The sequence below is a fragment of the Dromiciops gliroides genome, chromosome 6 (assembly GCF_019393635.1).
Source record: "Dromiciops gliroides isolate mDroGli1 chromosome 6, mDroGli1.pri, whole genome shotgun sequence".
Classification (NCBI taxonomy): Eukaryota; Metazoa; Chordata; class Mammalia; order Microbiotheria; family Microbiotheriidae; genus Dromiciops; species Dromiciops gliroides.
In genome coordinates this window covers 184,423,806-184,447,406 of record NC_057866.1, presented here as the reverse complement: position 1 = coordinate 184,447,406, position 23,601 = coordinate 184,423,806, and the positions used below count along the sequence as shown (strand labels likewise).

Below are 23,601 nucleotides of genomic sequence, written 5' to 3'. Positions count from 1 at the left end.
GAAAACCACAAAAATATAGCTTTAATAATATCTAGCAACAATCAGGAAATTAATAAACGTTTCCTTCTTCAAATAATTTATTTAAATGATACCTCTAAAAAATCTATATATCAAAACCATATGTTAAACCTGAAAAAATTATATATATTCCTTGTGCTTCACCTTTTGTTCCCAAGTTTAATTCCATGTGAAATATCATCTTGATACACCAAAAACTCCTAATGAGGCCACTTAAATTAACTGACTTTAGAAAAGAAAGGTCATGCTGGGTATGAACAAATGTGCTGATTTTTTATCTACATTAATCATAAAAACTTGATATATTCAGGCAACGGAAATGACTTAAACAAAGAGGACAAGGGAGCAAATGGTAAGATATATTCTGGAGACAATGGGACAGTGGGAAGCCCAGTTTGACTATTTCAAAGACTCCATATTAGAAAAGAGTAATAGATAAGTCGATGCATGATAGCTGTATTATAGATAGCACTGAACCTAGACTAAGGAGTTTAAAATATATCTGTTTAGGGGCAGCTAGGTGGCGCAGTGGATAGAGCACCGGCCCTGGAGTCAGGAGTACCTGAGTTCAAATCCGGCCTCAGACACTTGACACTTACTAGCTGTGTGACCCTGGGCAAGTCACTTAACCCCCATTGCCTGCAAAAAACAAAAACAAAAATATATATATATATATATATCTGTTTAGCAATGAAGAGTAATTTAAAATACTTGAAGATGGGCCCAAGGTAGATGAGAGAGATTTGTAAGTTGTATGTAGGGTAGCTTGACAGTGGAAGGGTCTGAAGGCATATATACTAGTCTATCAAGTAGAACATAATTTATTCTCTGGCAAAAAATGTGATCAAGTGATTATTCAAAAGACAGACAAAACTCCAGTTACCCATGAAAATAAATGAAAATGAATCTAAAGGGGCAGTTAGGTGGTGTAGTGGATAGAACACCGGTCCTGGATTCAGGAGGACCTGAATTCAAATCCAGCCTCAGACCCTTGACACTTACTAGTTGTGTGACCCTGGGCAAGTCACTTAACCCCAATTGCCTCACTAAAAAGAAAAAAAGGAAAAGAAAAGAAAAAAAGGAAAATAAATATAAAAATATTTCCAAATAGTTTCTCTGAAATCACAGCCTCCTCCTCCACCACCACTTTTTTCTCAATAGCACAGCCACTGAGTGGTGGAAATACTCTGAATGCTTAGTGTTTTGGCAAAGGTCCCTTTTAAATTTAAGCATGTTCCTGGACCACAGACACAATATCCATCTGCAGGCCTGGACTTAAGACATTGGAAGGATCTGCTAGCATTTATGATCTGCCAGCATAGCCTGGGACAGCCTGGGACTATCTCTATGTCATAATGAGGCTTCAAAGGATGATTTTAGTCAAGGTACTCTCAAATGGTAAAATCAACACCAACAAAGCAAAGATCTTGATTCACTTGGTTAAGAGTTTTAAAAAGAGGGAGGGGGAACAGGGCAAATAGCAAATTGGCTTCAATTCCAAAAATCAGAATTCTAAGCATCAACAAATTACCAAATTGTGGAAATTTTTTAAATTTCACCAAGACTATCTTGGCCTTGCTGTATTATCAGTAACATTAAATGGTGCATTAATGACCAATAAGGATTTCTAGGAATTCCACAATTGACCAATTTACTTATGTACTGGTGGAAAGATCTCCAACTTGCAGTTCCTTTTCTGAAAACCAGAAAAGTGGTCTGTAACATTCAGTAAAATTAAATAAAAAAAACACAACCCCCTGAAACTTCTTTCATAAAGTTTTTATTCTGGTAGCATTCTTCCCTCTATGTTGGTGTTATTCTTAATAGGGGAAAAATGAGAACTTGTTTCTAACTTCTTAATTTGAATTTTTATTAACAGATGAAGGAGAAAAGGTGTCTGGAACTAATGATACAGAGTGAGTCATTTTTGATTAGTAAAAATGCCTCTGCAGATGACCCATTCCTCCAACACTTCCTCTCCACTAACATTATATGTAATAATAGCATTTAACAATATAATAATAATGTTTTCATAAGATGTGTTAATATTTATAAAGCATTTTCCTCACTAGAATAGCACTATAGTGCTGATTTGGTCAAGTTATGCACACATTGAATGTTGGATGCCATATCTGAAACTTGATCTTTTGCTTGATTTCAAGTCTAGTGTTCATTCCTTAAGATGCCACTGACTCTCTGATAGATGGGATTTTGTTCTGTGTCAATTTTTTAAGAAGAAACAGAGCACAGCTAATTTCAACAGCACATGTGCTAACAATGAAATGATACAGAGAAGATTAGCAAGGCTCCTATGCAATGATGACATGAAGATTTGGGAAGAGTTTACATATTTTTGATGACATGATGGTATGCCTACAGAAGCCTATGGATTCCACGAAAAAAACTAGTTGACACAATCAACACCTTTAGCAAAGTTGCAGCATTTAAAATAAGGCTCATCAAATCATCAGCATTTCTATATAATATCAATAAAACTTAGCAGCAACAGATATAAAGAGAAATTCTAGACAATATAGTACACTTGGGAATCCATTTGCCAAGATACTGACAAGAGGTATGTGAACACAATTACAAAACATTCTTCACACAAAAATAGACCTAAATTATTGAAGAATATTAATTGTGCATAGGTAGAATGTGTCAATAAAATAAAAATGACAATAGTCTGTAAATTAATTTACTTATTCAGGGCTATACTAATCAAAATAGCAAAGAATTACATCATATGGCTGAACAAGTAGTGGTATATGAATGGAATGGAATGGAATACTATTGTGGTGTAAGAAATGATGAGTAGGGAGATTTCAGAAGAACCTAGAAAGACTTAAGTGGATGGATGCTGAGTGAAGTGAGCAGAACCAGGGGAACACTGTACAGAGTAACAGCAATTTTGTGTGATGATCAATTGTGATAGGCTTAACTTTTCTCAGCAATACAATGATCCAAGAGAATTCCAAAGAACTCATGATGGAAAATATTCCCCACATCCAGAAAAAAGAACTGTGGATTCTAAATGTAGATTGAGCCATACTGCTTCTACTTTTGTTTTTGTTTTTTTCTTTTTTGAGATTTTTTTGTTCTGATTCTTCTTTCACAACATGACTAATGCAGAAATATGTTTAATGTGATTGTACATATATCTAAGATATATCAGATTGTTTGTTGTCCTGGGGAGAGGGAGGGAAGGGAGGAAGGGAGAAAAATTTGGAACGAAAAATCTTGTGAAAAAAAAGTTCAAAACTATCTGTACATGTAACTGGAAAATAATAAAATACTTTTATTATTTGAAAAATTACATTATAGTGCCAGAAAAAATAACAACAAAATTCATCTAGTGGAAAAATAGGTCAATACTATCAAGAAAATTAATGGAAAAAATATTGTAAAGGAAGGGGGCCTAGCAGGACCAGACCTAAAACTATATTACAAAACAGTAATCATCAAAACAATTTGACACTGGATAAGCAATAGAGTGGTTGATCAAGAGAAAATATAAATACACAACAAACAGGGACCAATGAGCACAGTAGCCTAGTGTTTGATAAAAACAGAGATATAAGATATTGGGGAAAGAACTAATTATTGGAAAACTAAAAAATAGCACTCTGGCAGAAACTGAGCATAGACCACCATCTCATGTCATATAACAAAATAAGCTTAAAATGGGTATACAGTCTAGACGTGAAGGGTAAGATCTTAATTTAGAAAAGCCAAAATCACCCAATGCATCCTAGGCCATCACCAGTTGTCTTGAGCTTTGCCTTGCCACTGGAATTTAATGACTCTGAAGGAGAAAGTAAGGCTGATGACTTTGCACAGCTTTGTCTCATTCAAATCCAATTTATTCACAATTCAAGACATCACCCTCTTGATGTTATTGATACTCTTCAAGAATGAAGGATGAACAACAAAGAGGGACATAATCAAATTAGAAGAGCATGGAAAAATATAAGATGTATGGATAGGGGAAGAATTCATGACCAAGCTTGAGACAATGAGGTTCACTAGGGTGAGAAAAGGAGGGGAGTAGATTATTTTGATAACATAAAATTGAAAAGTTTTTTATTCTCCCAGAAACAAAACCAATGCAGACAAAATTATATGAAAAACAGGAAGTTTGGAGGGGGAGAAATACAGCAAATTATTTTAAATAAATATCTCACTCCTCAAATATATCTAGTTAGCTAGATATATTTATTAGCTATCCAACTGAGCCAAACATGAAAAATAAATAAGTGAATCATTGTCATTTCTCAGTTTGTAAAGGTCAAAGGATATTGTAAGGAATTAATTGTGATTTGGGGTTTTCATAACCCTATCTTTGCTTTATTATGGTCAGACTGAAAAAAAATGTAAGCTTAAAAGCCTAAGAGCAGATCGGTGTATACTTTGGGAGATCATTGAATAAACAAGAGGAACTCTGACCACAGGGAACATTTATGGAAACTAAGTAACTGGTCTGGCAAGATTATAATGGGGACAGCCCATGTGGGTGTGCTGAGCCAATTGGAGACTCACCAGGACTAAGAACTTCCCTTCCCCTTCCTGTGGGAGAGTCAGTTGGATAAAGTTGGAGTTTCAGTTAGAAGGAGTTAGAAGAAAAGGCAGTTAGAGAGGGTTCTGGGAGAGATGGGGAAGGAAGGGACAGTTAGAGGAGCTGTTGGACCAAGACATAAAAGACTGCAAACTAATTCTCCTTAGAGCTACAGATTTCAGGTATTGGTGTTTGTGTGTTTGTGTGTGTGTGTGTGTGTGTGTGTGTGTGTGTGTGTGTGTGTTTTAGGCAGAGTTAGTTCTTTGGAGCTTCCTGGGCTAGAGGCAGGTTTGGGTGCCTAGGGCCTTTCTACCCCAGAGATTTATACATTGTTTCTAGTTCTATTAATCTCACTTATGTGATTCAGATATTGTTTTAAACTTGTTCCCATTAATAAACCTGTTTTGTTTTTGAAAGAGACTGTTTCTTTTCTTACCACAACATTAAGGCGAACCGCCCAATTAATTCTTCCCATGTTAAAATTGGCCCTTACAATAGGAACAGTCTGGTTTCAGAGGAGGAATTCAAAGCTATTAATAATCATATGAACAAATGCTCCTAAATCACTAATAATTAGAGAAATATAAATGAAAACAACTCTCAAGTACCACCTCACACTCATCAGATTGGCTAATTTGCAAAACAGGAAAATAACAATTACAGAGGGGATGGGAGAAAGCAGGTACATTATTGCATTATTGGCAGAGCTATGAACTAGTCTAACCATTCTTAAGAACAATTTGGAATTATGCCTAATGAAATATAAAATTGCGTATAATTTTTGATCCAGAAAAATATACCTCTACAACCTCTACAATCCAGGGAAATCAAACAAAAAGGAAAAGGACCCACATGAACAAAGATACTCATAGTATCTCTCTATTTTAGTGCCAGAGAATTAGAAATAGAGGGATGCCCATCAAATGGGGAATGGTTAAACAAGTTACAGCAAAAGAATATTATGAAATATTATTGTGCTGCAAGAAATAATGAAGGTAGTTTCAGAAAAACCTGGGAAGACTTATATTAGCTGATGCAAAGTGAAGTGAGCAGAATCAGAAGAATAATCAACAAGTCATAGCAATGTTTTAAAGATAATCAACTGTGAAAGATTTACTAATTCTGATCATTATAATGATCCACCACAACTCCAAAGGACTCAATGTAAAATGCTATCCACCACTGGGCAGAGAATAAATGTAATCAAAGTGAAATATGAATCATATTTTCCTTCCATTTCCTTGTGTTTTTCCCCCAGAGCAAAGCTAATGCAGAAATGTTTTACTTGACTTCATAATCTTTTTAATGGGTGGAAGAAGGGGTAAAGGGAAAGAGAGAATTTTGAACTGAAAATAAAAACAAAATTTAAGAAAAAGAAGAAACAGACTACAGCTTCTTTTTCTGATACTCTTTCCTAGGTCATCCAGTGAACCCATAGTGTGGAAACCATGAACTAAATTGGTAAGAGGAGAAGAATTTCCTTCCTTAATCTATTACAATATTTTTGGTTAAAGCATGTGAAAAAAAAACTGGCTTTACTAGGATATGTAGTTATAAGAAGGAGACATATTTGAATAGGGAAATAATGTCATAACTTAGTATTATTAACAAAATAGTTTTCATCTCTCAAACCTCTTGAAAGAGTTTAGGGACCCACAGAAATTATAAGAATAACTTCTTTATTATGCATTCAAGTGCAAAGTACATTAGATTTACAAAGCATTTTATAGGTGTTTTTTCATTTGATGCATACAACAAAGTAAGGTAGGGAATGTACATATTATTCTTTCCTTTAAACCAATTAAAAAGAAAAGATGAAGTTTAATAAGGTTAATTGCCTCAGGGCGAATTAAATGGTGCCAGAACTCAAATCCTGATGTTCTACCAAAACCAGTGTTCTTTATGTTACAGTTAGAAGTGATTCTACTAGCTTTGTGACTCTGGGCAAGTCACTTAACCCCAATTGCCTCACCAAAACCAAACCAAACCAAACAAACAAAAGAAGTGATTTTCGAAATTATGTAATTCAAACTTTTCATTTTACAGATGACCAAATTAAAACCCATAATTGCAAGTAAAATGTCCAAGGTCACTAAAGAATTAATTAAAGCTAATCTTTTTGATGTCTTTCTACTACTCTTTCCAGTGTAGCACCCTGCTTCTAAATTGGATCATTTGCAAATTTTCCTCCCATTTTAAAACTAAAACTCATTGCTTACACATATCAATAAGAAAAATATTCTATTTGTTAATCATTAAGGGTTAAGTATCTATGAACATGGGTGAGAAAAAAAGTATCTTTGCTCCAAAATAGTTTCCTTTGTAATCCTCTATTCTGTTTTATGCATTAAAATGTATTGTTTTCTGAGTAGGGGTCCAAAAGCTTCACCAGATTGCCAACATTGTCCATGACATAGAAAAATAGTGAAGAACAACTGCTCTAAAAGATCTTTCTATGGATTTAGGCAGGTCACAAGGCTAAGATGTCATTGGGATTTATGGCAGTACACAGTATAGCTTGTAACACAAGTAAAATTTACTAATAAAAGTGTTTACTGACCATGAAAAAATACAACATTTTATCTTAAAATCCAGCTAAAACACATTATAGAAAGTTGGAAAGCAAAAACCACTTCGAGTCTGCTTTAACAGATTTGTACTTTTTTATTACCCTGCTTTACCATGGCTTTAAAAGATGATATTAGTAACATATGTGTAACCTCATTTTTTTCCAAAGGGATTTATTTGGCCAAAGAAGAGTATTAGAAACAATAGTGAATTAACCAAAGTTTAATAACTCTGATTCATGGTTTATTTAACATTTTCTGGAATAAAACTTGTGTCAATATTTTTTACCAAAGTACTTTAATATTGCAATTGGTTTATAAATGAGGATACTCATGAAAGTACAAGTCACATCACAATAATTTCCTCTAATCCTCTATAATTCTCATTCACATTTTCCCATTCATTCTCCATAGAGGAGTCATGCTATGGCTTAAAGATTTTCCTCTAGATCTTTTAAAATAATGTGGTTTCTAACATTTGGGTTCTTCATATGATCCTTGTTCTCACTAAATAATCAATCTATCACCTTTTCTAAACATTTCCTAGATTATATTTTTGTTATGTCTTATATATCATCATAACAAATCTACTTTAGCCAACAAGCCCACTGTATATATCCTCATTGTCCTTTGGTTTGCCAGTCATTTTGATTCTTTTTGGAGTTTGTGATGGTCCATAATGTGCAGCTCTATGACATCATTGGAAACATCACTGGAAAGATATTGTTAAAAAGGCAGAGATGGTTACAAGTTGTCACACTCCACACTCAAAAACAGCTTCAGATTAATGAAAATTGCCCATTTCCCAAATACAATACAATCCTCTCTCCTTCTCCTACTTAATCCTGAGACCACTTGATTATTGATTTGAATAATACATGCTGATGTATTAATAATGAAAATTACAGTCTGGATGACAGAAATTTCCATCACTTGATTATTTATATCTCTATATGTAACTAGAAAATAATAAAATACTTTAATGATTTTTACAAAAGACAAACAGGTTGACTTCAGAAAGGCCTGGAAAGACGTGTATGAAAATATGTATAGTGAAGTAAGCAGAACCAAGAGAAGACTGTGCACAGACAGCAATATTGCTTGATGAAGAATTGTGAATGACCTGACTATTCTCAACAATACAATGACCCAAGACAATCCCAAAGGACTATTAATGAAACATACTATCCACCTCCAAAGAAAGAATTGATATTGATGGAATAGACTGAAGCATGCTATTTTTCATTTCTTTAATTTTTTTTCTTTTAATCAAGTTTTCTTGTATAAAATGACAAATGTGGTAAAGTTTTATATAATTGTACATGTATAACCCATATCTGATTTCTTGCCTCCTCATGGAGAGGGGAAGGGAGGGAGGAAAAGAGGGATAAAAATTGGAACCAAAAACTATAAATAAAAATGTTTATTAAAGGGTAAAAAATATTGTACAACAATCTAAAGAAAGTAATCATAGCTCTAGGATTAATAAATTTTTTAAAATCATAACTTCACAGAAAAAGATCATCTAGCATTGGCTTGAAGACTGAAAGTGAAGGGAAATCCATCACCTCAAAATTTTTCATCAAAGATACTCTTGATATTTGTATAGATCATTTTTTGTAAATAATTTAGAGACATTTTAGAAAGCAAGTATATGTCAGTAGTTGTTAATATCTTCTCAATTGTCCTTTTTAGTAGGAAGAAAGCCAATGGGCCTTTTCATTTGCTTAGTAGCTTTCTTCTTACAGATCTATCGAGAACTAATCTGTCAATATTATAAAAATCATTTTATCTCTAGCAGAAATTTATTGTGTGCTCCAGATATGATTCAGCTATTCTTCCAGTATTCATTTCATTCAATGTCATCTTCACTTTCTCATAGAGAATATCAGGGAATAAGGAGTTGGGATTTTAATAGGGTAGCCCTATTGCCCCTTAAGATAACAATGGTTTGTTAGAGACATGTACAGAAATAATGTATTGTGACCTCTTTGTTGTCTTCCTTTCAGATTCTTCTTGAAATGTCCTTCCAATAATTTTTATTAGATTCTGTCTCATGCTGAACTTTCTCTGGACTTCTTTTCACTACCATTGATTTTTGTTGTTTTTGAGGTGTTTCAAATCATCCTCCACCCTCCTTCTCTGTACAGTTTTTGCAAATGAGTTTATACTCTAAACTAGTTCTGCTTTTAGTTCTGCACTGGGCAAAGAGATAGAAATTTTGGTTTCTTGCAGGATTTTATTTTCCTGACAGATAGTTTCTGGGAACTTTTGGCTTCTTCACTATGAATCACCAGTTAAACCTCTGTAGAAAGTGGGATTAGTCAGCATTTATATAGTCAAAGCAATGGTTTTTCCAGTAGCAAGATATGGCTGTACGAGTAGGACTTTAAGGATGGGAAGCTAGGTGGTGCAGTGGATAAAGCCCTGACCCTAGATTCAGAAGGACCTGAGTTCAAATCCAGCCTCAGACACTTGACACTTACTAGCTGTGTGACCCTGGGCAAGTCACTTAACCCTCATTGTCCTGTAAAAACAAAACACAAAAAAGGAGTCGGCCTTTAAGAAAAGCTAAGCACCCTAGCATCATCACTTTCAAACTGTAGTACTGGAGAAGACTTTTGAGAGTCCCTTGAACAGCAAGGATATCAAATCAGACAGTAATTAAAGAAATTAATTCAGACTATTTACTGGAAGGTCAAATACTGAAGCTGAAGCTTAAATATTTTGGCCACATAATGAGAAGATGGGACTAGTTGGAAAAGATTCTAATGTTGGGAATGATTGAAGGCAAAAGGAAAAGGAAGGGGGCAGCTAGGTGGCACAGTGGTTAAAGTACTGGCCCTGGATTCAGGAGGACCTGAGTTCAAATCGGTCATCAGACATTTGACACTTACTAGCTGTGTGACCCTGGGCAAGTCACTTAACCCTCATTGCCCCTCAAAAAAAGGAAAAGGAAACAGCAGAGGCTGAGATGGATAAAGTGTCATGGAAGTAATGAACATGAGCTTGGACAGACTTTGGGAAAGAGTGGAGAACAGAAGGGTGTGGTGTGCTATGGTCTATGGGGTTGCAAAGAATAAGACACAGATTGAATGACTAAATGAATAGCATTTCCTTGATCCTTTTCACACTTTGCAACATCTTTTTATTTTCCAGAATCCCCAATAGTAGTAATGACAGTAAAAATATTAATAATAGTGTTTATAAGTTTTTAAAATACTTTATATAGGTTAGTTAAGCTTAGCTGATGCTCACAATAAACCTAGGAGGTAGGTAGGTACTGTTATTATCCCAGTTTGACAGATGAAAAAACTAAGGGGCAGAGGTCAAGTCACTTGTCCAGGGTCCCACATTTACTTCCTAGAGCAGGATTCGGCATCAAGTCTTCTTGATTCCAACTCTGGAGCTCTGAAGCACTGCACTTAAAAAGCATGGCCTCACTCACAGCAGGCACTTAATAAATGTTTGCTGAATTGATCTGAATACCTTATTAGAAAAAGTCAGTATGGGGCTGTTCTCATTGCATACATAGTTTAGTATCATTTTTCTCTTTTCTCCTATCGATCAACAAATATTTATTAGGGACCTACTATGTACTGTGCTAAATTTTTAAGAGGCAGAATGATTAATTGATCTTCTAAGCCAATGTTAATTCTAACAAGTTATTCATCTGATTACACACCAAGTACTGATACTGAGACGACACCCTCATGGGTAACCAGTCATTTCTTGTTTGTTAAGATCTAAAGGATAAAGGTATAAATATAGTGCATGCCTAATAGACTTAAGGCACAGTAGAAAACAAAAAGGCCAGACTTGGAGGCAGAAAACCCTTTGTTCAAGTCCTGTTTCTAATATATACCAGTTGCTGATCATAGGCAAATCACAATCCCTCATTGCTCCTGGCAACATCAGAAAATTTTTAGTTCAAATGTGACCTCAGACACTTTCTAGCCTTGTAACCCTGGCCAAGTCAATGAACCTCTATTTGCCTCAGTTTCTTCATCCATGAAATGGGGACAATAATAGCACCTACATCCCATGGTTATTAATAGGATCAAATGAGATAATAATTGCAAAGTTCTGAGCACAATGCCTGGCACAGAGAAAGCATTCTATAAATGTTAGCTATTATTACTATTATTATTACCATTCCATAAACAGATGAGTTGTCGATCCACATACATACATAGGAAAGATATTCTAAACCAGGTTCCCCAAAGTGATGAAATTAGAGGTCTGGACCAAAAACATAGATAGATGATAGATAGATAGATAGATAGATAGATAGATAGATAGATAGATAGATAGATAGATAGATAGATAGATAGATAAAGAGACAGGGGTAGGGAGGAAGGGAGGGGAAGAGAGGAGGGGAGGGGAAGAGAAGGGGAGAGAGAGGGAAGAGAGGGGGACAGAAGGGGGAGAGAGAGAGAGAGAGAGAGAGAGAGAGAGAGAGAGAGAGAGAAAATGTTGTTTAAAAGTTTATCATGCCCAGTGCCTTCCATATCTCCTCTTGAAGAAAGTTTCATGCCTCAAAGGCATGAGGTTTCTGATGAATCTACAAATTTTTAACCACTTGTTTATTAGTACTGAAGCACATTTTCCAGTGTATTTTTTTTTTTGCTATCTGCCTCTAATACTCACTTTTGTGCTGACAGCACTAAGTACTAAGTTATATGATGACTTAGCTTGGAGGAACTTCATAAAATGTATTATCTTCTTCATCCTCGAAAACAGATGTTGGTACACGAGCCACAATTCTTTTTGCTTATGCTAATCACAATTACTAAAAGAGTAGATGACCAAGAGTTTCAACAAATGTTTTTTGGTGTGTTTGGATACAGTATGAAAATTAATTCTGCCAACTATTTTATCTGCCTAATGGGAACCTGTGACCCAACTAAATCAATTTCTGGAACTATGGTTGTTTGCTGTTCAGGGAGACACTTGAAGTCTGTGAAACAATAAGAGCAACAAAAAACCGAGTTTCTTAGGTTTCTGAGAAAGTATAGATTACATTAATGCCACAAGACATTTAATGTTACCTTAAAAAATAAAGCACATTCTTCACCACATTACTTATTTACTAGAGATACTAGGGAAGTGAAAGGAAGTCCTTGGGAAGAAATCATTTATGAGTTCTCCTGCCAATCAAAATGTAATCATCGAAAAATTCTGAAGGAAATGAAGAAAATTGTGCCTTCCCCCCAAAAAAAACCTGTTGTTTTAACTTTAAGGCATAAATTGTATAGCTCTATTTATTGCCAAAGAAAAATTGAAGTACAAGAAAGAAGAGAAACCAGCAATTTGTTTTATGTCCCTCAAGAGCTGAATTCAATAACACGGTAAATTCCTAACCCATCATTTCTTTGTGCCAAATATAAAACAGTTCCAATTTATTTTTTAATTAGTAATTTACTTTAATTTTAGTTTGTAATTACATCCAATTTCTTGATTAAAGTAATTGTAACAACAAAAACATTAGTCATATATTCATTTTGGTTACTAGATTTACAAACCAGGACATTTTTAAGTGTAATACCAGAAGAGAAATCTGCTGCCAGTGACAATGAAATTTTCAACCAGCATTTTTTTAAATTATTAACAAAATTCTCTTAAACCTCTTTCATAATGACAATCTCTTATCTTCAGCTTTCTCTTTTCTCATTTTTAGAATTTCCAATTGTCTCTGTCTCATTTGAAACATTCCCTGACTAAATATAAATTGGGGATGGCATTCTTCTTATAAGCAAAAAGCTGTGTAAATGTGAACTATTATTCATCTAGCCTTAGAGGAAAAAATATAGGAAACAAGCTTTAATAAACAACCCCAGTCCCACTACATCTTTCTGTATCTTGACTGTTCTTCAAACATAAATTCCTGAAAAGTGATGGTCGTTCATTTTTCATTGACATGACAATTGATAAAGAGATAATGCTTCATAATATTCTTGTTCTCCAATCCAAATAATTTTTTAAGTGAAAATATAGTCAGCAATGCTAAAATTTTGTTAATCTGTAGTCATTTTTTTCTGAATCCCCCTGTATACAAGATGAATAAGAACAACTAATTCTAGGAGTCATGAATGAGCAAAAGTATGTGACATTTCCAGCCAAGTGGCAGGATACAGACCACCAGGAAGAGATAACCAAGTCAATGGTGAACACTTGCAAAATGTAAGCATGTCTGGCAGAGCCCAATACTGTACTGCAGCCGGGAAATTAGATAACAAAAGGTTGGCCATGTGTGTTCTGCTCTTTAATAGAAGAGATGATATCAGATAAGCAAACAGCCAAATATCCACATCATGTCTTTCCTAACAATAACAGAGACAGGAATACCTGGCAGCAATGACATTTCACATTATTTTGCTTGGATTAAATTCTACTTTAAGCATTTATAGGCTAATGAGAGCTTCTGTTTACTTAAACTTTTTTTTAAATAAGGACAACACTATCTCTCTTTTGACAAAATCAATTCAACCATCATTCATTTACCAATTGCTTTCATCTTTAAGTTGTCTGTACCCCTTTCCCTCACTATTTGAATGGCAATCTTCAAAATAAAGAGGTTTCGAATGGGTATTTCTTCTTTTCTTGACCATAGGGTTGACTAGACTCACTCATTTTTTAAATGCTTTGCCCGGTTTTAATATAAGAAAAGCATTTAATATTAAAAATATTTATTAAATGTAGATTTCTGAAGGGGATTTAAAAAGTATTTGATAGTTTCTAAATCAAGGCAACACATTTGAGCAATAATAAGCTCCTCTTAATGGCAGCTAAGTGGCACAGTATGCAAAGAAACCCCTGGCTGAAGGCAGGAAAACTCATCTTCATGAGTTCAGATTTGGCCTCAAACACTAGCTGTGTGACCCTGAGCAAGTCACTTAACCCTGTTTGCCTCAGTTTCCTGATCTATAAAATATTCTGGAGAAAGAAATGGGGAACCATTCCAGTATTTTTGTCAAAAAAATCCCAAATCCCAAATCAAGAGTTGGATACAACTGAAATGAGTCAATGACAACAAAAAGCTCCTCTTTCTGAAGACCTCTCAATCTTCCAAAAGTTTTGAACACATGACCTTGATAAATTTCTCTCTCTAACACTTCCCGAATCCAACAACTCCCCCTCTTAATTGACCTGAAACTGATACTCTGTAAGATATGAGAATTTTGCCATGTTTTTGCCACCCATAATTACAAAAGTCTGTATAATACATCTGATAGGGTTATATTAACAATATAAGGACTAGAGCTCAGATGTTATCAGTGGGAAGGGGGAAAAAGTGTAGATTCAAGAAATCTACTAAAGGAATAATCAAAAATGATTCCAAGGTATTGAGCCTAGGTTCCTAAAGCAATGGTAGGCCCACTGACATAAACAAAGCAATGAGGAAGAGTAGGTTTGGTGAGAAGGCATAGCAATTTCAGTTTGAGACATGTTGAGTTGAAGGTGTCCATGTGCATCCCGGGAGATATGTCTGGTTAACATGAAATGAAAATCTGAAAATTAGATTAATGAAGAGGATGGCCCTAGAAATCGATATTTGTAATCTACCCCTACAGAAGTAATATCAAAGCACAGAAAACATATTGGAATATTGAAGAAATAGAGAATATTGGAGAAAATGAACCAGTAAGCAGACTCGAGTGGCAGAGGCCAAGAAGGGGAGGGGCACAGGCACACCAAGTTTTCGACCATAGAGAATCAGATTTCAATCAGACTTCTGCTTCTGGGTTATAGAGAAAGTGGGCTGTGGTTACTTACAGGCCAGGCAGGTTGAGAACAAGCCTAGTCCTACCACCTAGGACCCCCAGTAGTTTGGGACAGTACATCCTAGAAGCAGTGCTCCACGTTAAAAAGGAGTTAGAAGCCAAGAAATAAGTGCCCAAGATGAACAGGCAGAAAAAGAAGCAGACCATCAAAAGCTTCTTTGCTGGCAAGGTGGATCAAAATACACTCTCAGAAGAAGATAATAGCAAAGTCAAAGTTCCTACATCCAAAACTTCCAAGAAAAATATAAATTGGTCTCAGGCCATGGAAGCCCTCAAAAAGGACTTTGAAGAGAAAATAAGAGAGGTAGAGGGAAAGATAAGAGAGGTAGAGGAAAAAGTTAAAGAAATAGAGGAAACAATGGAAAGAGTGATGCAGGAGGGTCATAAAAAAAGTCAACGGCTTGAAAAGACAAATTGGGGGGAAATGTGATGAAAATACCTGAACTAAATAGAATATTTGAATTTCAATTACAAGACCCTAGAGAAGCAAAAAAAGGTAAACAGGAAAAAGAAATCATAAGGGATATTAAAAGGTTAAACTGTTTACATTCCTACATGGGAAGATAATACTGCTGACTCATAAGAACTTTCTCATTATTAGGGCAGCTGAAAGGAATATACTTAAAGAAAGGGCACAGGTGTGAACTGAATATGAAGGGATGGTATCTGTAAAGCATTTATTTTTTGTTTATCCTTATTTTTTGTGGGCAGGCTGAGTGGGGTGGCTTATGTCTGGGACTAGATTTGGGCTCAGGGCCTCCTGGGTCAAGGGTTGGTGCTTTGTCCACCATGTTACCTAGATGACCCATGATGACATCTTTAAAATAAAGTTAAGAGGTAAGAGGAATGCACTGGAAGAAAGGGAAAGGCAGAGGTTGAAGGTGGTAAAGCAGCTCATATAAAAGAAATAAGAAAAAGCTTATGGAATGGAGGGGAAGATGGGGAAGGAGCGGGGGTGTGAGTGAACCTTACTCTCATCAGAATTGGCTCCAAGAGGGAATATCATACATACTCAATTGGGTATAGTAATATATTTTTCCCTGAGGGAAAGTGGGAGGAGAAGGGGATAAGGGGGATAAAGGTGAAGGAAGAGAGGGCAGATTGGGGGAGGGGACAGTAAAAAGCAAAACATTTTTGAGGAGGCATGGGGTGAAAGAAGATAGACAATAGAGAAAACATCAAGGGGAAGGAATAGGATGGTGGGTAATACAGTTAGCAATAGTAATTGTGAAAGAAATGATGAGCAGGAAGCTATCAGTAAAATGTATGAAAAATCCAAACCATCAACAGAGAAAGAAGTGATGGTATCTGAATACATATTGAAGTATAATTTTATTTGTTGGTTCCTCTTTCTAAAGTTATTTTGTCTGTTTTCTTTCACAACCTGGCTAATGTGAAGATGTTTTGCATGACTGCACATGTAAGACTTATATTGAATTGGTTGATTTCTTAGGAAGGGTTGAGGGGGGAGGAAGGAAGAAAATTTGGATCACAATGTTTTAAAAAATCAATGTGGAAAAAATGTGTTTTATTTACATGTAATGGGGAAAATTCTAAATATTTTCCTTAAAAGCCAATAGGGGGGCAGCTAGATGGCGCAGGGGATAGAGCACCAGCCCTGGAGTCAGGAGTACCTGAGACACTTAACACTTACTAGCTGTGTGACCCTGGGCAAGTCACTTAACCCCAATTGCCTTACTAAAAAACAAAAAAGCCAATAGGGAACAAAAAAAGAAATATATAAAAGTAATAAATAAAAATATAAAGGAAGTAATTTGAGAGGGAGAGGATTAGCAGTTGAGGTATAAGGAAAGGTTTCATGAAAAAGATGTGTTTAAGTTGTGACTCAAAGACAGAAAAGGACTGTGAGGAGGAAGAAGAGAATGTATTGTAGGAATGGGGGAAAGATGATACAAAGGTGAGACAAAATGGAGTATCTCATAGGAGGTACAGAGAAGGCTGGATCAGAGTGTGTGTATGTGTGTGTGTGTGTGTGTGTGTGTGTGTGTGTGTGTGTGTATGTGAAAAAGGAAAGGAGTAACATTCAATGATACTGGAAAGATACATTGACATCAGGTTGTATAGGGCATTAAAAATTAAATGGAAGACTATATTTTATCCTGGAAGAAACCGTTAGGTAAAAGGGTTGACTGAGTAGTAGAGTCATGTAATTAGATCTCTGCTTAAGAAAAATTTTTTCAACAACAGTGTATATAATAGAATGGAGTAGAGAGAGACTAGAAGTTCTTCTATGGTGAATTATCTGCTTGTTCTCTAGCAAAATAATGAATTTTAATACTCTTGACATCCTTTGTGTACTTAACCTGTTTTTCTCATATTCCCCTGTTGTTCACTGTCTCTCCTCCTCCACTGGTTTTCCTCTCATATGGGCCATAATATTGGCTTGATCTCCACACACATTGGGGATGTTACTTTTCACTGAATTCAGTCCCCACCCCCCAAAAAATATTGTTCCCAATAATAGAGAAATATGATTAGACATTCAAGAAGAATAAGAATGGACAGAATCTAAAGAGAATAAATAAATAGGAGAGAAATACATGTATGTATTCTAAACACATGTTCTTAGGTCAGTTATTTCACCCTCCAGAAGCATGAAAGTTGATGGAGGAGGTGTATGAGCCCATTAAAGAATAATATTCTTCACTGTTAAGCTATAAAATTGTTATTTTATTGGACTTTTCTTCTTTGGATTCAGCTATAATAGCCCTACCTCTAATACATAATTCTGCTTTTTTTTTAAGAATTATGGACGACTGGAAAAAATGCCTATTTTGCCATCTTATTGGTCATATGACTTGGAAGAAAATATTTAGAATAGCTTCTGTAAGGAATGAGCTAGAGAATCAATTAGGGAGGAAGAAAGGATTGCCTTGCTGCAGTGATGACCTAGGTTGAGTTTATACAACATGAATTTGTAATATACTTAGTCAATACAGTTATGAGGCTTTCTCTAGTTGTGGGGGGTGGAGCATGATATAAGGAGGAGTAAAGAAAACAAGTGCTTGGAATAAAACAAGGCTGGGGTTTGGCAAGTCATGAGTGGCATGGTTACCATAACCAAATAGACCACTCACTTGAAGCCAATCTGAAATCAACCTAGACTTGAAGCCTCTCTTATTGTTTTCCTAGGCTAATTCTAGGATGATAGATACACTAACAATTTATCCATTTTCTTTCCAAATGGGAAGGAACTACCATGTCTCCCATTTGGTTAGCATATCCTTTGAGATGCCAGGACCACCTTCATGCCAGCAGGAAATATCGGAACAGGCTTTTAATCATAATACAAATGCCCTTGGAGCATGGGTGAGAGACACAGCAGGGATGGATCAGTGATATTGCTTATAGCAGTCTACCCCATTCTACAACAATGCTCTAAGCTTCACATGAAAATGCAAATTATTAAAACTCAAATCCACCAAGTAACAGTCAACATTTTCACAGAGACAAAGGAGTATAGCTGATTGAAAGCTTTGTTGAAATGTAGCTAGCTGACACTCAATTCCTAAGCCTCTTTAAATAACTGCAAGGATTATGAGATTACTGCCTCTAGTCTTTAGTATAAGGAAAAATACAAAATTTTAAACTCAGGACAGCATGAATTACATCTGTGTTTGGGCCAGGCATGTTCTAACAATGTAAATTAGTCTTCATGAAAACCCTGTGAAGAATAAAGTTCAAATAGTACTCTCATTAGATGAGTAAATTGAGCCTCAGAAAAGTTAGTTACTTGCCAAAGGTCACACAGCTAGTAAAAGGCAGAGCTAGGCTTCAACTCAAGGACCAAGGACCAACTACTTCTGATCCATTTTCTAAATCCAGCACTTATGCCACAGGTAAAAGAGGCCATTCTTTCCCTCCTTTCTTACCTACCCTTAATAGCTGAATGGCAAACTGAGACCTGGAAAAGACCTTAGCTTAAAAAGCCCAAGGTTTCCCACTTCATCCAGAGCTGTCTCCAGTCATCCTGATCTATATCTTGCCACTGGACCCAGATGGTTAGGGAGGAGAGGGTAAGGCTGGTGACCTTACATTGCCCTGCTTCACTTAAGTCCAATTCACTGGAAATTTTGATATCACCTCCCTAAAATCATGGTCTTTGAGAATAAAGAACAAACAACAACAACAACAATACCATAGCCTCTCCACATACAGTAATTAGCTATGCAATTAATATTTCTAAAGACATTTTAAATTAGGAGTGCTGTAGGGGTTTTGGTTGTTTTTTTTTTTTGTTTTGGTTTGGTTTTTTTGTTTGTTTTTTTGTTTTGGTTTTGGTATCCTGACCCACAAGTATTTCCATGATGGTCGACAAACACAGAAAACAATTTGATTAAGTTGTTTGTTTTTGTGGGGAGGGGGAAGGGAATCTTAAAAGAAGAAATGGGAGATGGAACAGGAAAAGAGAGGAATTAACCAGAAAGTTATTGTTTATAATATTTTAGGGTGGTAGAGTGGATTTCCTATGAGTGGAAAGGGGATAGATGGGAAAACTCATTTTTTTTTGTCAGAATGCCTGTTGTTAAACATTTCCCAGAACTCCCCTGGATGAAAGGGTAGTAGAAAAAATCAGCACTTGAGGAGCCCTGTAAGTTCTTCAGGAAGCCCTGAATTCTTCTTCACTATAGGTCTGCTAGTATATTTTGGTTGACCATTTCCTATGGGTTTCATAGACGGGGCCTCCTGTTTAGGTTGGAGCTATAATACATCTTTTCCCAACTTTTTAATTCTTGGCAATTATTATCATCATCAATTTACAAATGATTCTCCTCTAAAGGTTTAAGCAACTTTCCTAGGACCACAGCGTCCATTAAGTCTCAGGGTCAACATTTAAATCCGTCTTTTGATTCTGTTCAGTATGAAATCTTTCTTCTCTATAATTCTATATTCATTTATTATATATATTTATATTTCTATAATATACTTATATGTTCATTATATTGTTTATACATTATATTTATATTATATATTTATCTGTCTGTATGCTTATTAATATTTATATAATTTATGTATTGACTTATATTTGTATGTTTGTGTTTATGTTTATATTTATAGTATATAATGTGTATACATCTATATTTCTATTTCTATATGGACTAGGGGTGGGGCAGACTACTGATTTCATTGGTAAAGAGAATTCACACTAAGGTAACAACCTTTCATCAAGACAGATCAGAGTCTCCTCCACAACCTGATTAGCTTCAGGAACTGCCTTGTGGAATGCTACCATAAAAATATGTCTTTAGAGAATGGCATTATGAATACTGTCTTGGTCATGGATTAAGGTAGAAGGATTTTAATCCTGCCTCAGACACTTGCTACCTATGTGAGTATGGACAAATGCTTAACCTTTCAAAACCTAAGTTTCTTTATCTGGAAAACAGGAATGATAATAATATTTGTTTGTATGGCAAAAGTTCTTACCAAACCTTAAATAGCTATAGAATTCTGAATTACTGTTATTCTTCAGATATTTGCAAATCAAAAGAAAAATTGCCCATTTGTAACACTTGACTCTAAGTCCTACAGGTTTGCACTTTAAAATGGTTTTTAGAATCTGATGAGTTAATAATGTAAAAGAAAATGTTAGTACTTCATGATTCTTTCATAAAGCTTTATAAGGGGATACATATATATGTATTGTGGCTAAAAAAAAATCTACTTGAAAGAAAAAAAAACCTAAATTGCCAAAGGGATATTTATGTTAAAATATATCTTGATATTATTAAAATTTTAATTATAATGTTTACGTCATGGAGAAAATAGGTGGTGGGGGTCCTTAGGTATTCTTCTTTAAGGAATTATACCCTTTCTCACACAAATCCAATTAAAATAAAATAGTCTTTTATTTAGGCACTAGAGAAAGGAACCAGACTTCCTTCAAGGGGAGAAAATGGCACAGAGACATGATTCTCTGAAACACATTTCTCCTAAAACAGAAGAAAGGCAAAAGCTTTTATAGAGGACATATGGTGGGGCCACAGATGGAGTGACCACCTGACTATGGAAAGTTCCCTTTGTGGGGGGGGAACTTGAATGGGGTGGTGGTACTGACTTCTGGAGTTATCTCTGTCCCCTGGTACCCATCAAGCAGCAGCTACCCCTAATGGGCTTGTCTCCCTTACTTATCAAGGTGTGTCAGTCCCTTAGCTAGTAGGTCAGTCAGTTTAAACTCTAATAGTCCTAGCCCCTAAGTCAATTCATATAATGATATTGTACATAATTATATTATACTTTGTTATATGATTGTATAGGACACATATACAATTATATATATTATCATAATATTATATAAATGTAATATATAGTTATATCATTATATTAGTTTTTTTAAGCCACAATAGTCCCTTTTTGGTGTGATTTCTGCTTTGACATTTAACATTCGTTATAACAATCAACAATAATCTCTACTCTGATATTTCATCTTATCATGAAAGTCATAATGAACACATCTTCAAAAGCAGAAACTAGCAAGCTAGCAAGTAGCATCAAAAAATAAAAGCTTGGCGTTCACCATGAAATCAAATGAAGTAGTTTGAATAATAAAATACATTTTCATACTCTTCTTGATCCTGTAAAATAATTTTTTTTCCATAGATAGAAATGTCCTACCTACTGACTTCAGTTGCTATTATTCCTTTTTTGGTGAAGTTTTTTGTTTGTTTGTTTGGTTTTTTTCGGGGCGGGGGGGTGTGGAGCAATGAGGATGAAGTGACTTGCCCAAGGTCATACAGCTAGTAAGTGTCATTTGTCTGAAGCTGGATTTGAACTCAGGTCCTCCTGAATCCAGAGCTGGTGCTTTATCCACTGCGCCACCTAGCTGCCCCAATAGTAATTTTAGGGGGGTGGGGCAATGAGGGTTAAGTGACATGCCCAGGGTCACATAGCTAGTAAGTGTCAAGTGTCTGAGGCCGGATTTGAATTCAGGTCCTCCTGAATCCAGGGCTGCTGCTTTATCCGCTATGCCACCTAGTTGCCCACCGTTGCTATTATTCCTAAGGAATAGCTTCCTACCTTGATCGCGTTCCTCTCTGTGCTAATATACAAGAACAGGGCAGCTTTGATAACTTTTGTCTTTCATTTACAAAAGGTCACACATGCTCAAGTGACTTCTGAGGGAAGATACTTCTATCTCTTCCTTATGTGAGCTGACCTTCTTAGGCCAATAGAGTACTTTGTGTTTGCTTAGTGGAGTAGCCAAATTAGCTCTACTAAACAAGCTATAGCCACATTTTCCCCTTTTCTGGAAGTTTACTTAGGCCAAATGAAGTTGTAACAAATTCATACTGAATATTGTAATCTTAAATTTTTCTTTCTTGGCAAAAAAAGAGGGGTTGGTAAATGTCAAGCCTCCCTCCAACTTGAATCATTGGAACTGGAAGCAAGCTCTTAATCTCAAGCATGGAAATAAATCCCTCTTTGTGTTATAGAAACCCTTTCTTCTCAAATACTCTACAGACATGACTTCATCAGCCCTGGGATGTAGACAGCAGGTATTGGGAGCTTTATTTCACAGATTGCATGACCCAGACAACAAGGAGTAAGCTGCCTAGTTCAGGATGTCACAGAAAGTCAATATCAAGGCTGAAAATAGAATACAGATCCCAATTGGTTCCTAAGGATTGGTGCTGCCCACATTAAAATTCCTTTTGTATCTGGATTTTACCAAAGCAATATGACAGAAGGACCTGCTGTAGTTTACAAATATCCTCCTCTACAGTGAAGGAATTGAGGAATTAGCACTCATGTCCACTCTACAACAGACAAGGAGAGTGATTCTGCACATTTGACCTTTTTGGTGAGGGGAGTAAATGAAATGAGACTTCCATTTTGACATTTAATATTCGTTAAAAAACAACAATCCACAAAAATCTCTACTCTGGTATTTCACATTATCATGAAAGGCAAGATAAGGTTCAGAATACAATATCCACGGAATGAAAGCTCTGATCATTTCTCTTAGCTTGGAACTACTTTAAGTGTGGGACAGGTGAGGGGCTGGATAACCACTGTCTGAGGATTGAGCTTATCTTCATTCAGAGATAGTCATCAGGATGTTGACCCTTGAGTAATGAATTTTTCAATTGCAATAACTCCCAAAACAATTTAATAAGGTAAAGTGATGAAAAGTACAAACACAGAGAAAATTAAAGATACTTAAAATACTAATTATAGTGTTACACGTATCATCTTTCTTACAGTCCTAATGAACCATTAAGTATAAAAAAGAAATACTAATATCAATATCAAGTGAAAACTACACATATAAAAGATTTTTAATAAAACAACATTATAAATATTTTGTGATGTATATTTCCCTTTCCTTGAAAAAAACTGTATTACCTAAAGAATACTTCTTACCCAGAAGCTGAAAAAACTGTACACTTTTTTTTTAATCGGAGGATTTTCATGGAGAAATGGTTATCATGTTCTTAATAATAATTTTCACTCCTGCAGGTTTATAAACTGTTTTCCTTAGAACAACACAGAGGTACACTAAGGCTCTGTATCTCTTTTCTACAAATGAAGAAACCGCAGCTGAAATCCTTTGTACACAGCTGATATAACTATGGTTACAAAAACACTGGATTTATAGTCTTGGGTAGATAAACATGTTTGTGACACCCAACATTTAACATTCATATTGTGCTGC

The 23,601-nt window shown here is 35.5% G+C and overlaps 1 protein-coding gene and 1 non-coding gene across 2 annotated transcripts in view; one reads left to right on the top strand and one right to left on the bottom strand.

Moving 5' to 3' along the window:
* Positions 1-23,601, bottom strand: part of TLL1 (tolloid like 1) — a 277,598-nt gene that overhangs the window by 198,064 nt on the left and 55,933 nt on the right. The gene's annotated exons all lie outside the window — the stretch shown is intronic.
* LOC122733107 lies at positions 2,268-2,373 on the top strand. The gene has a single exon (XR_006353709.1). It is a non-coding gene; the product is annotated as a U6 spliceosomal RNA (small nuclear RNA).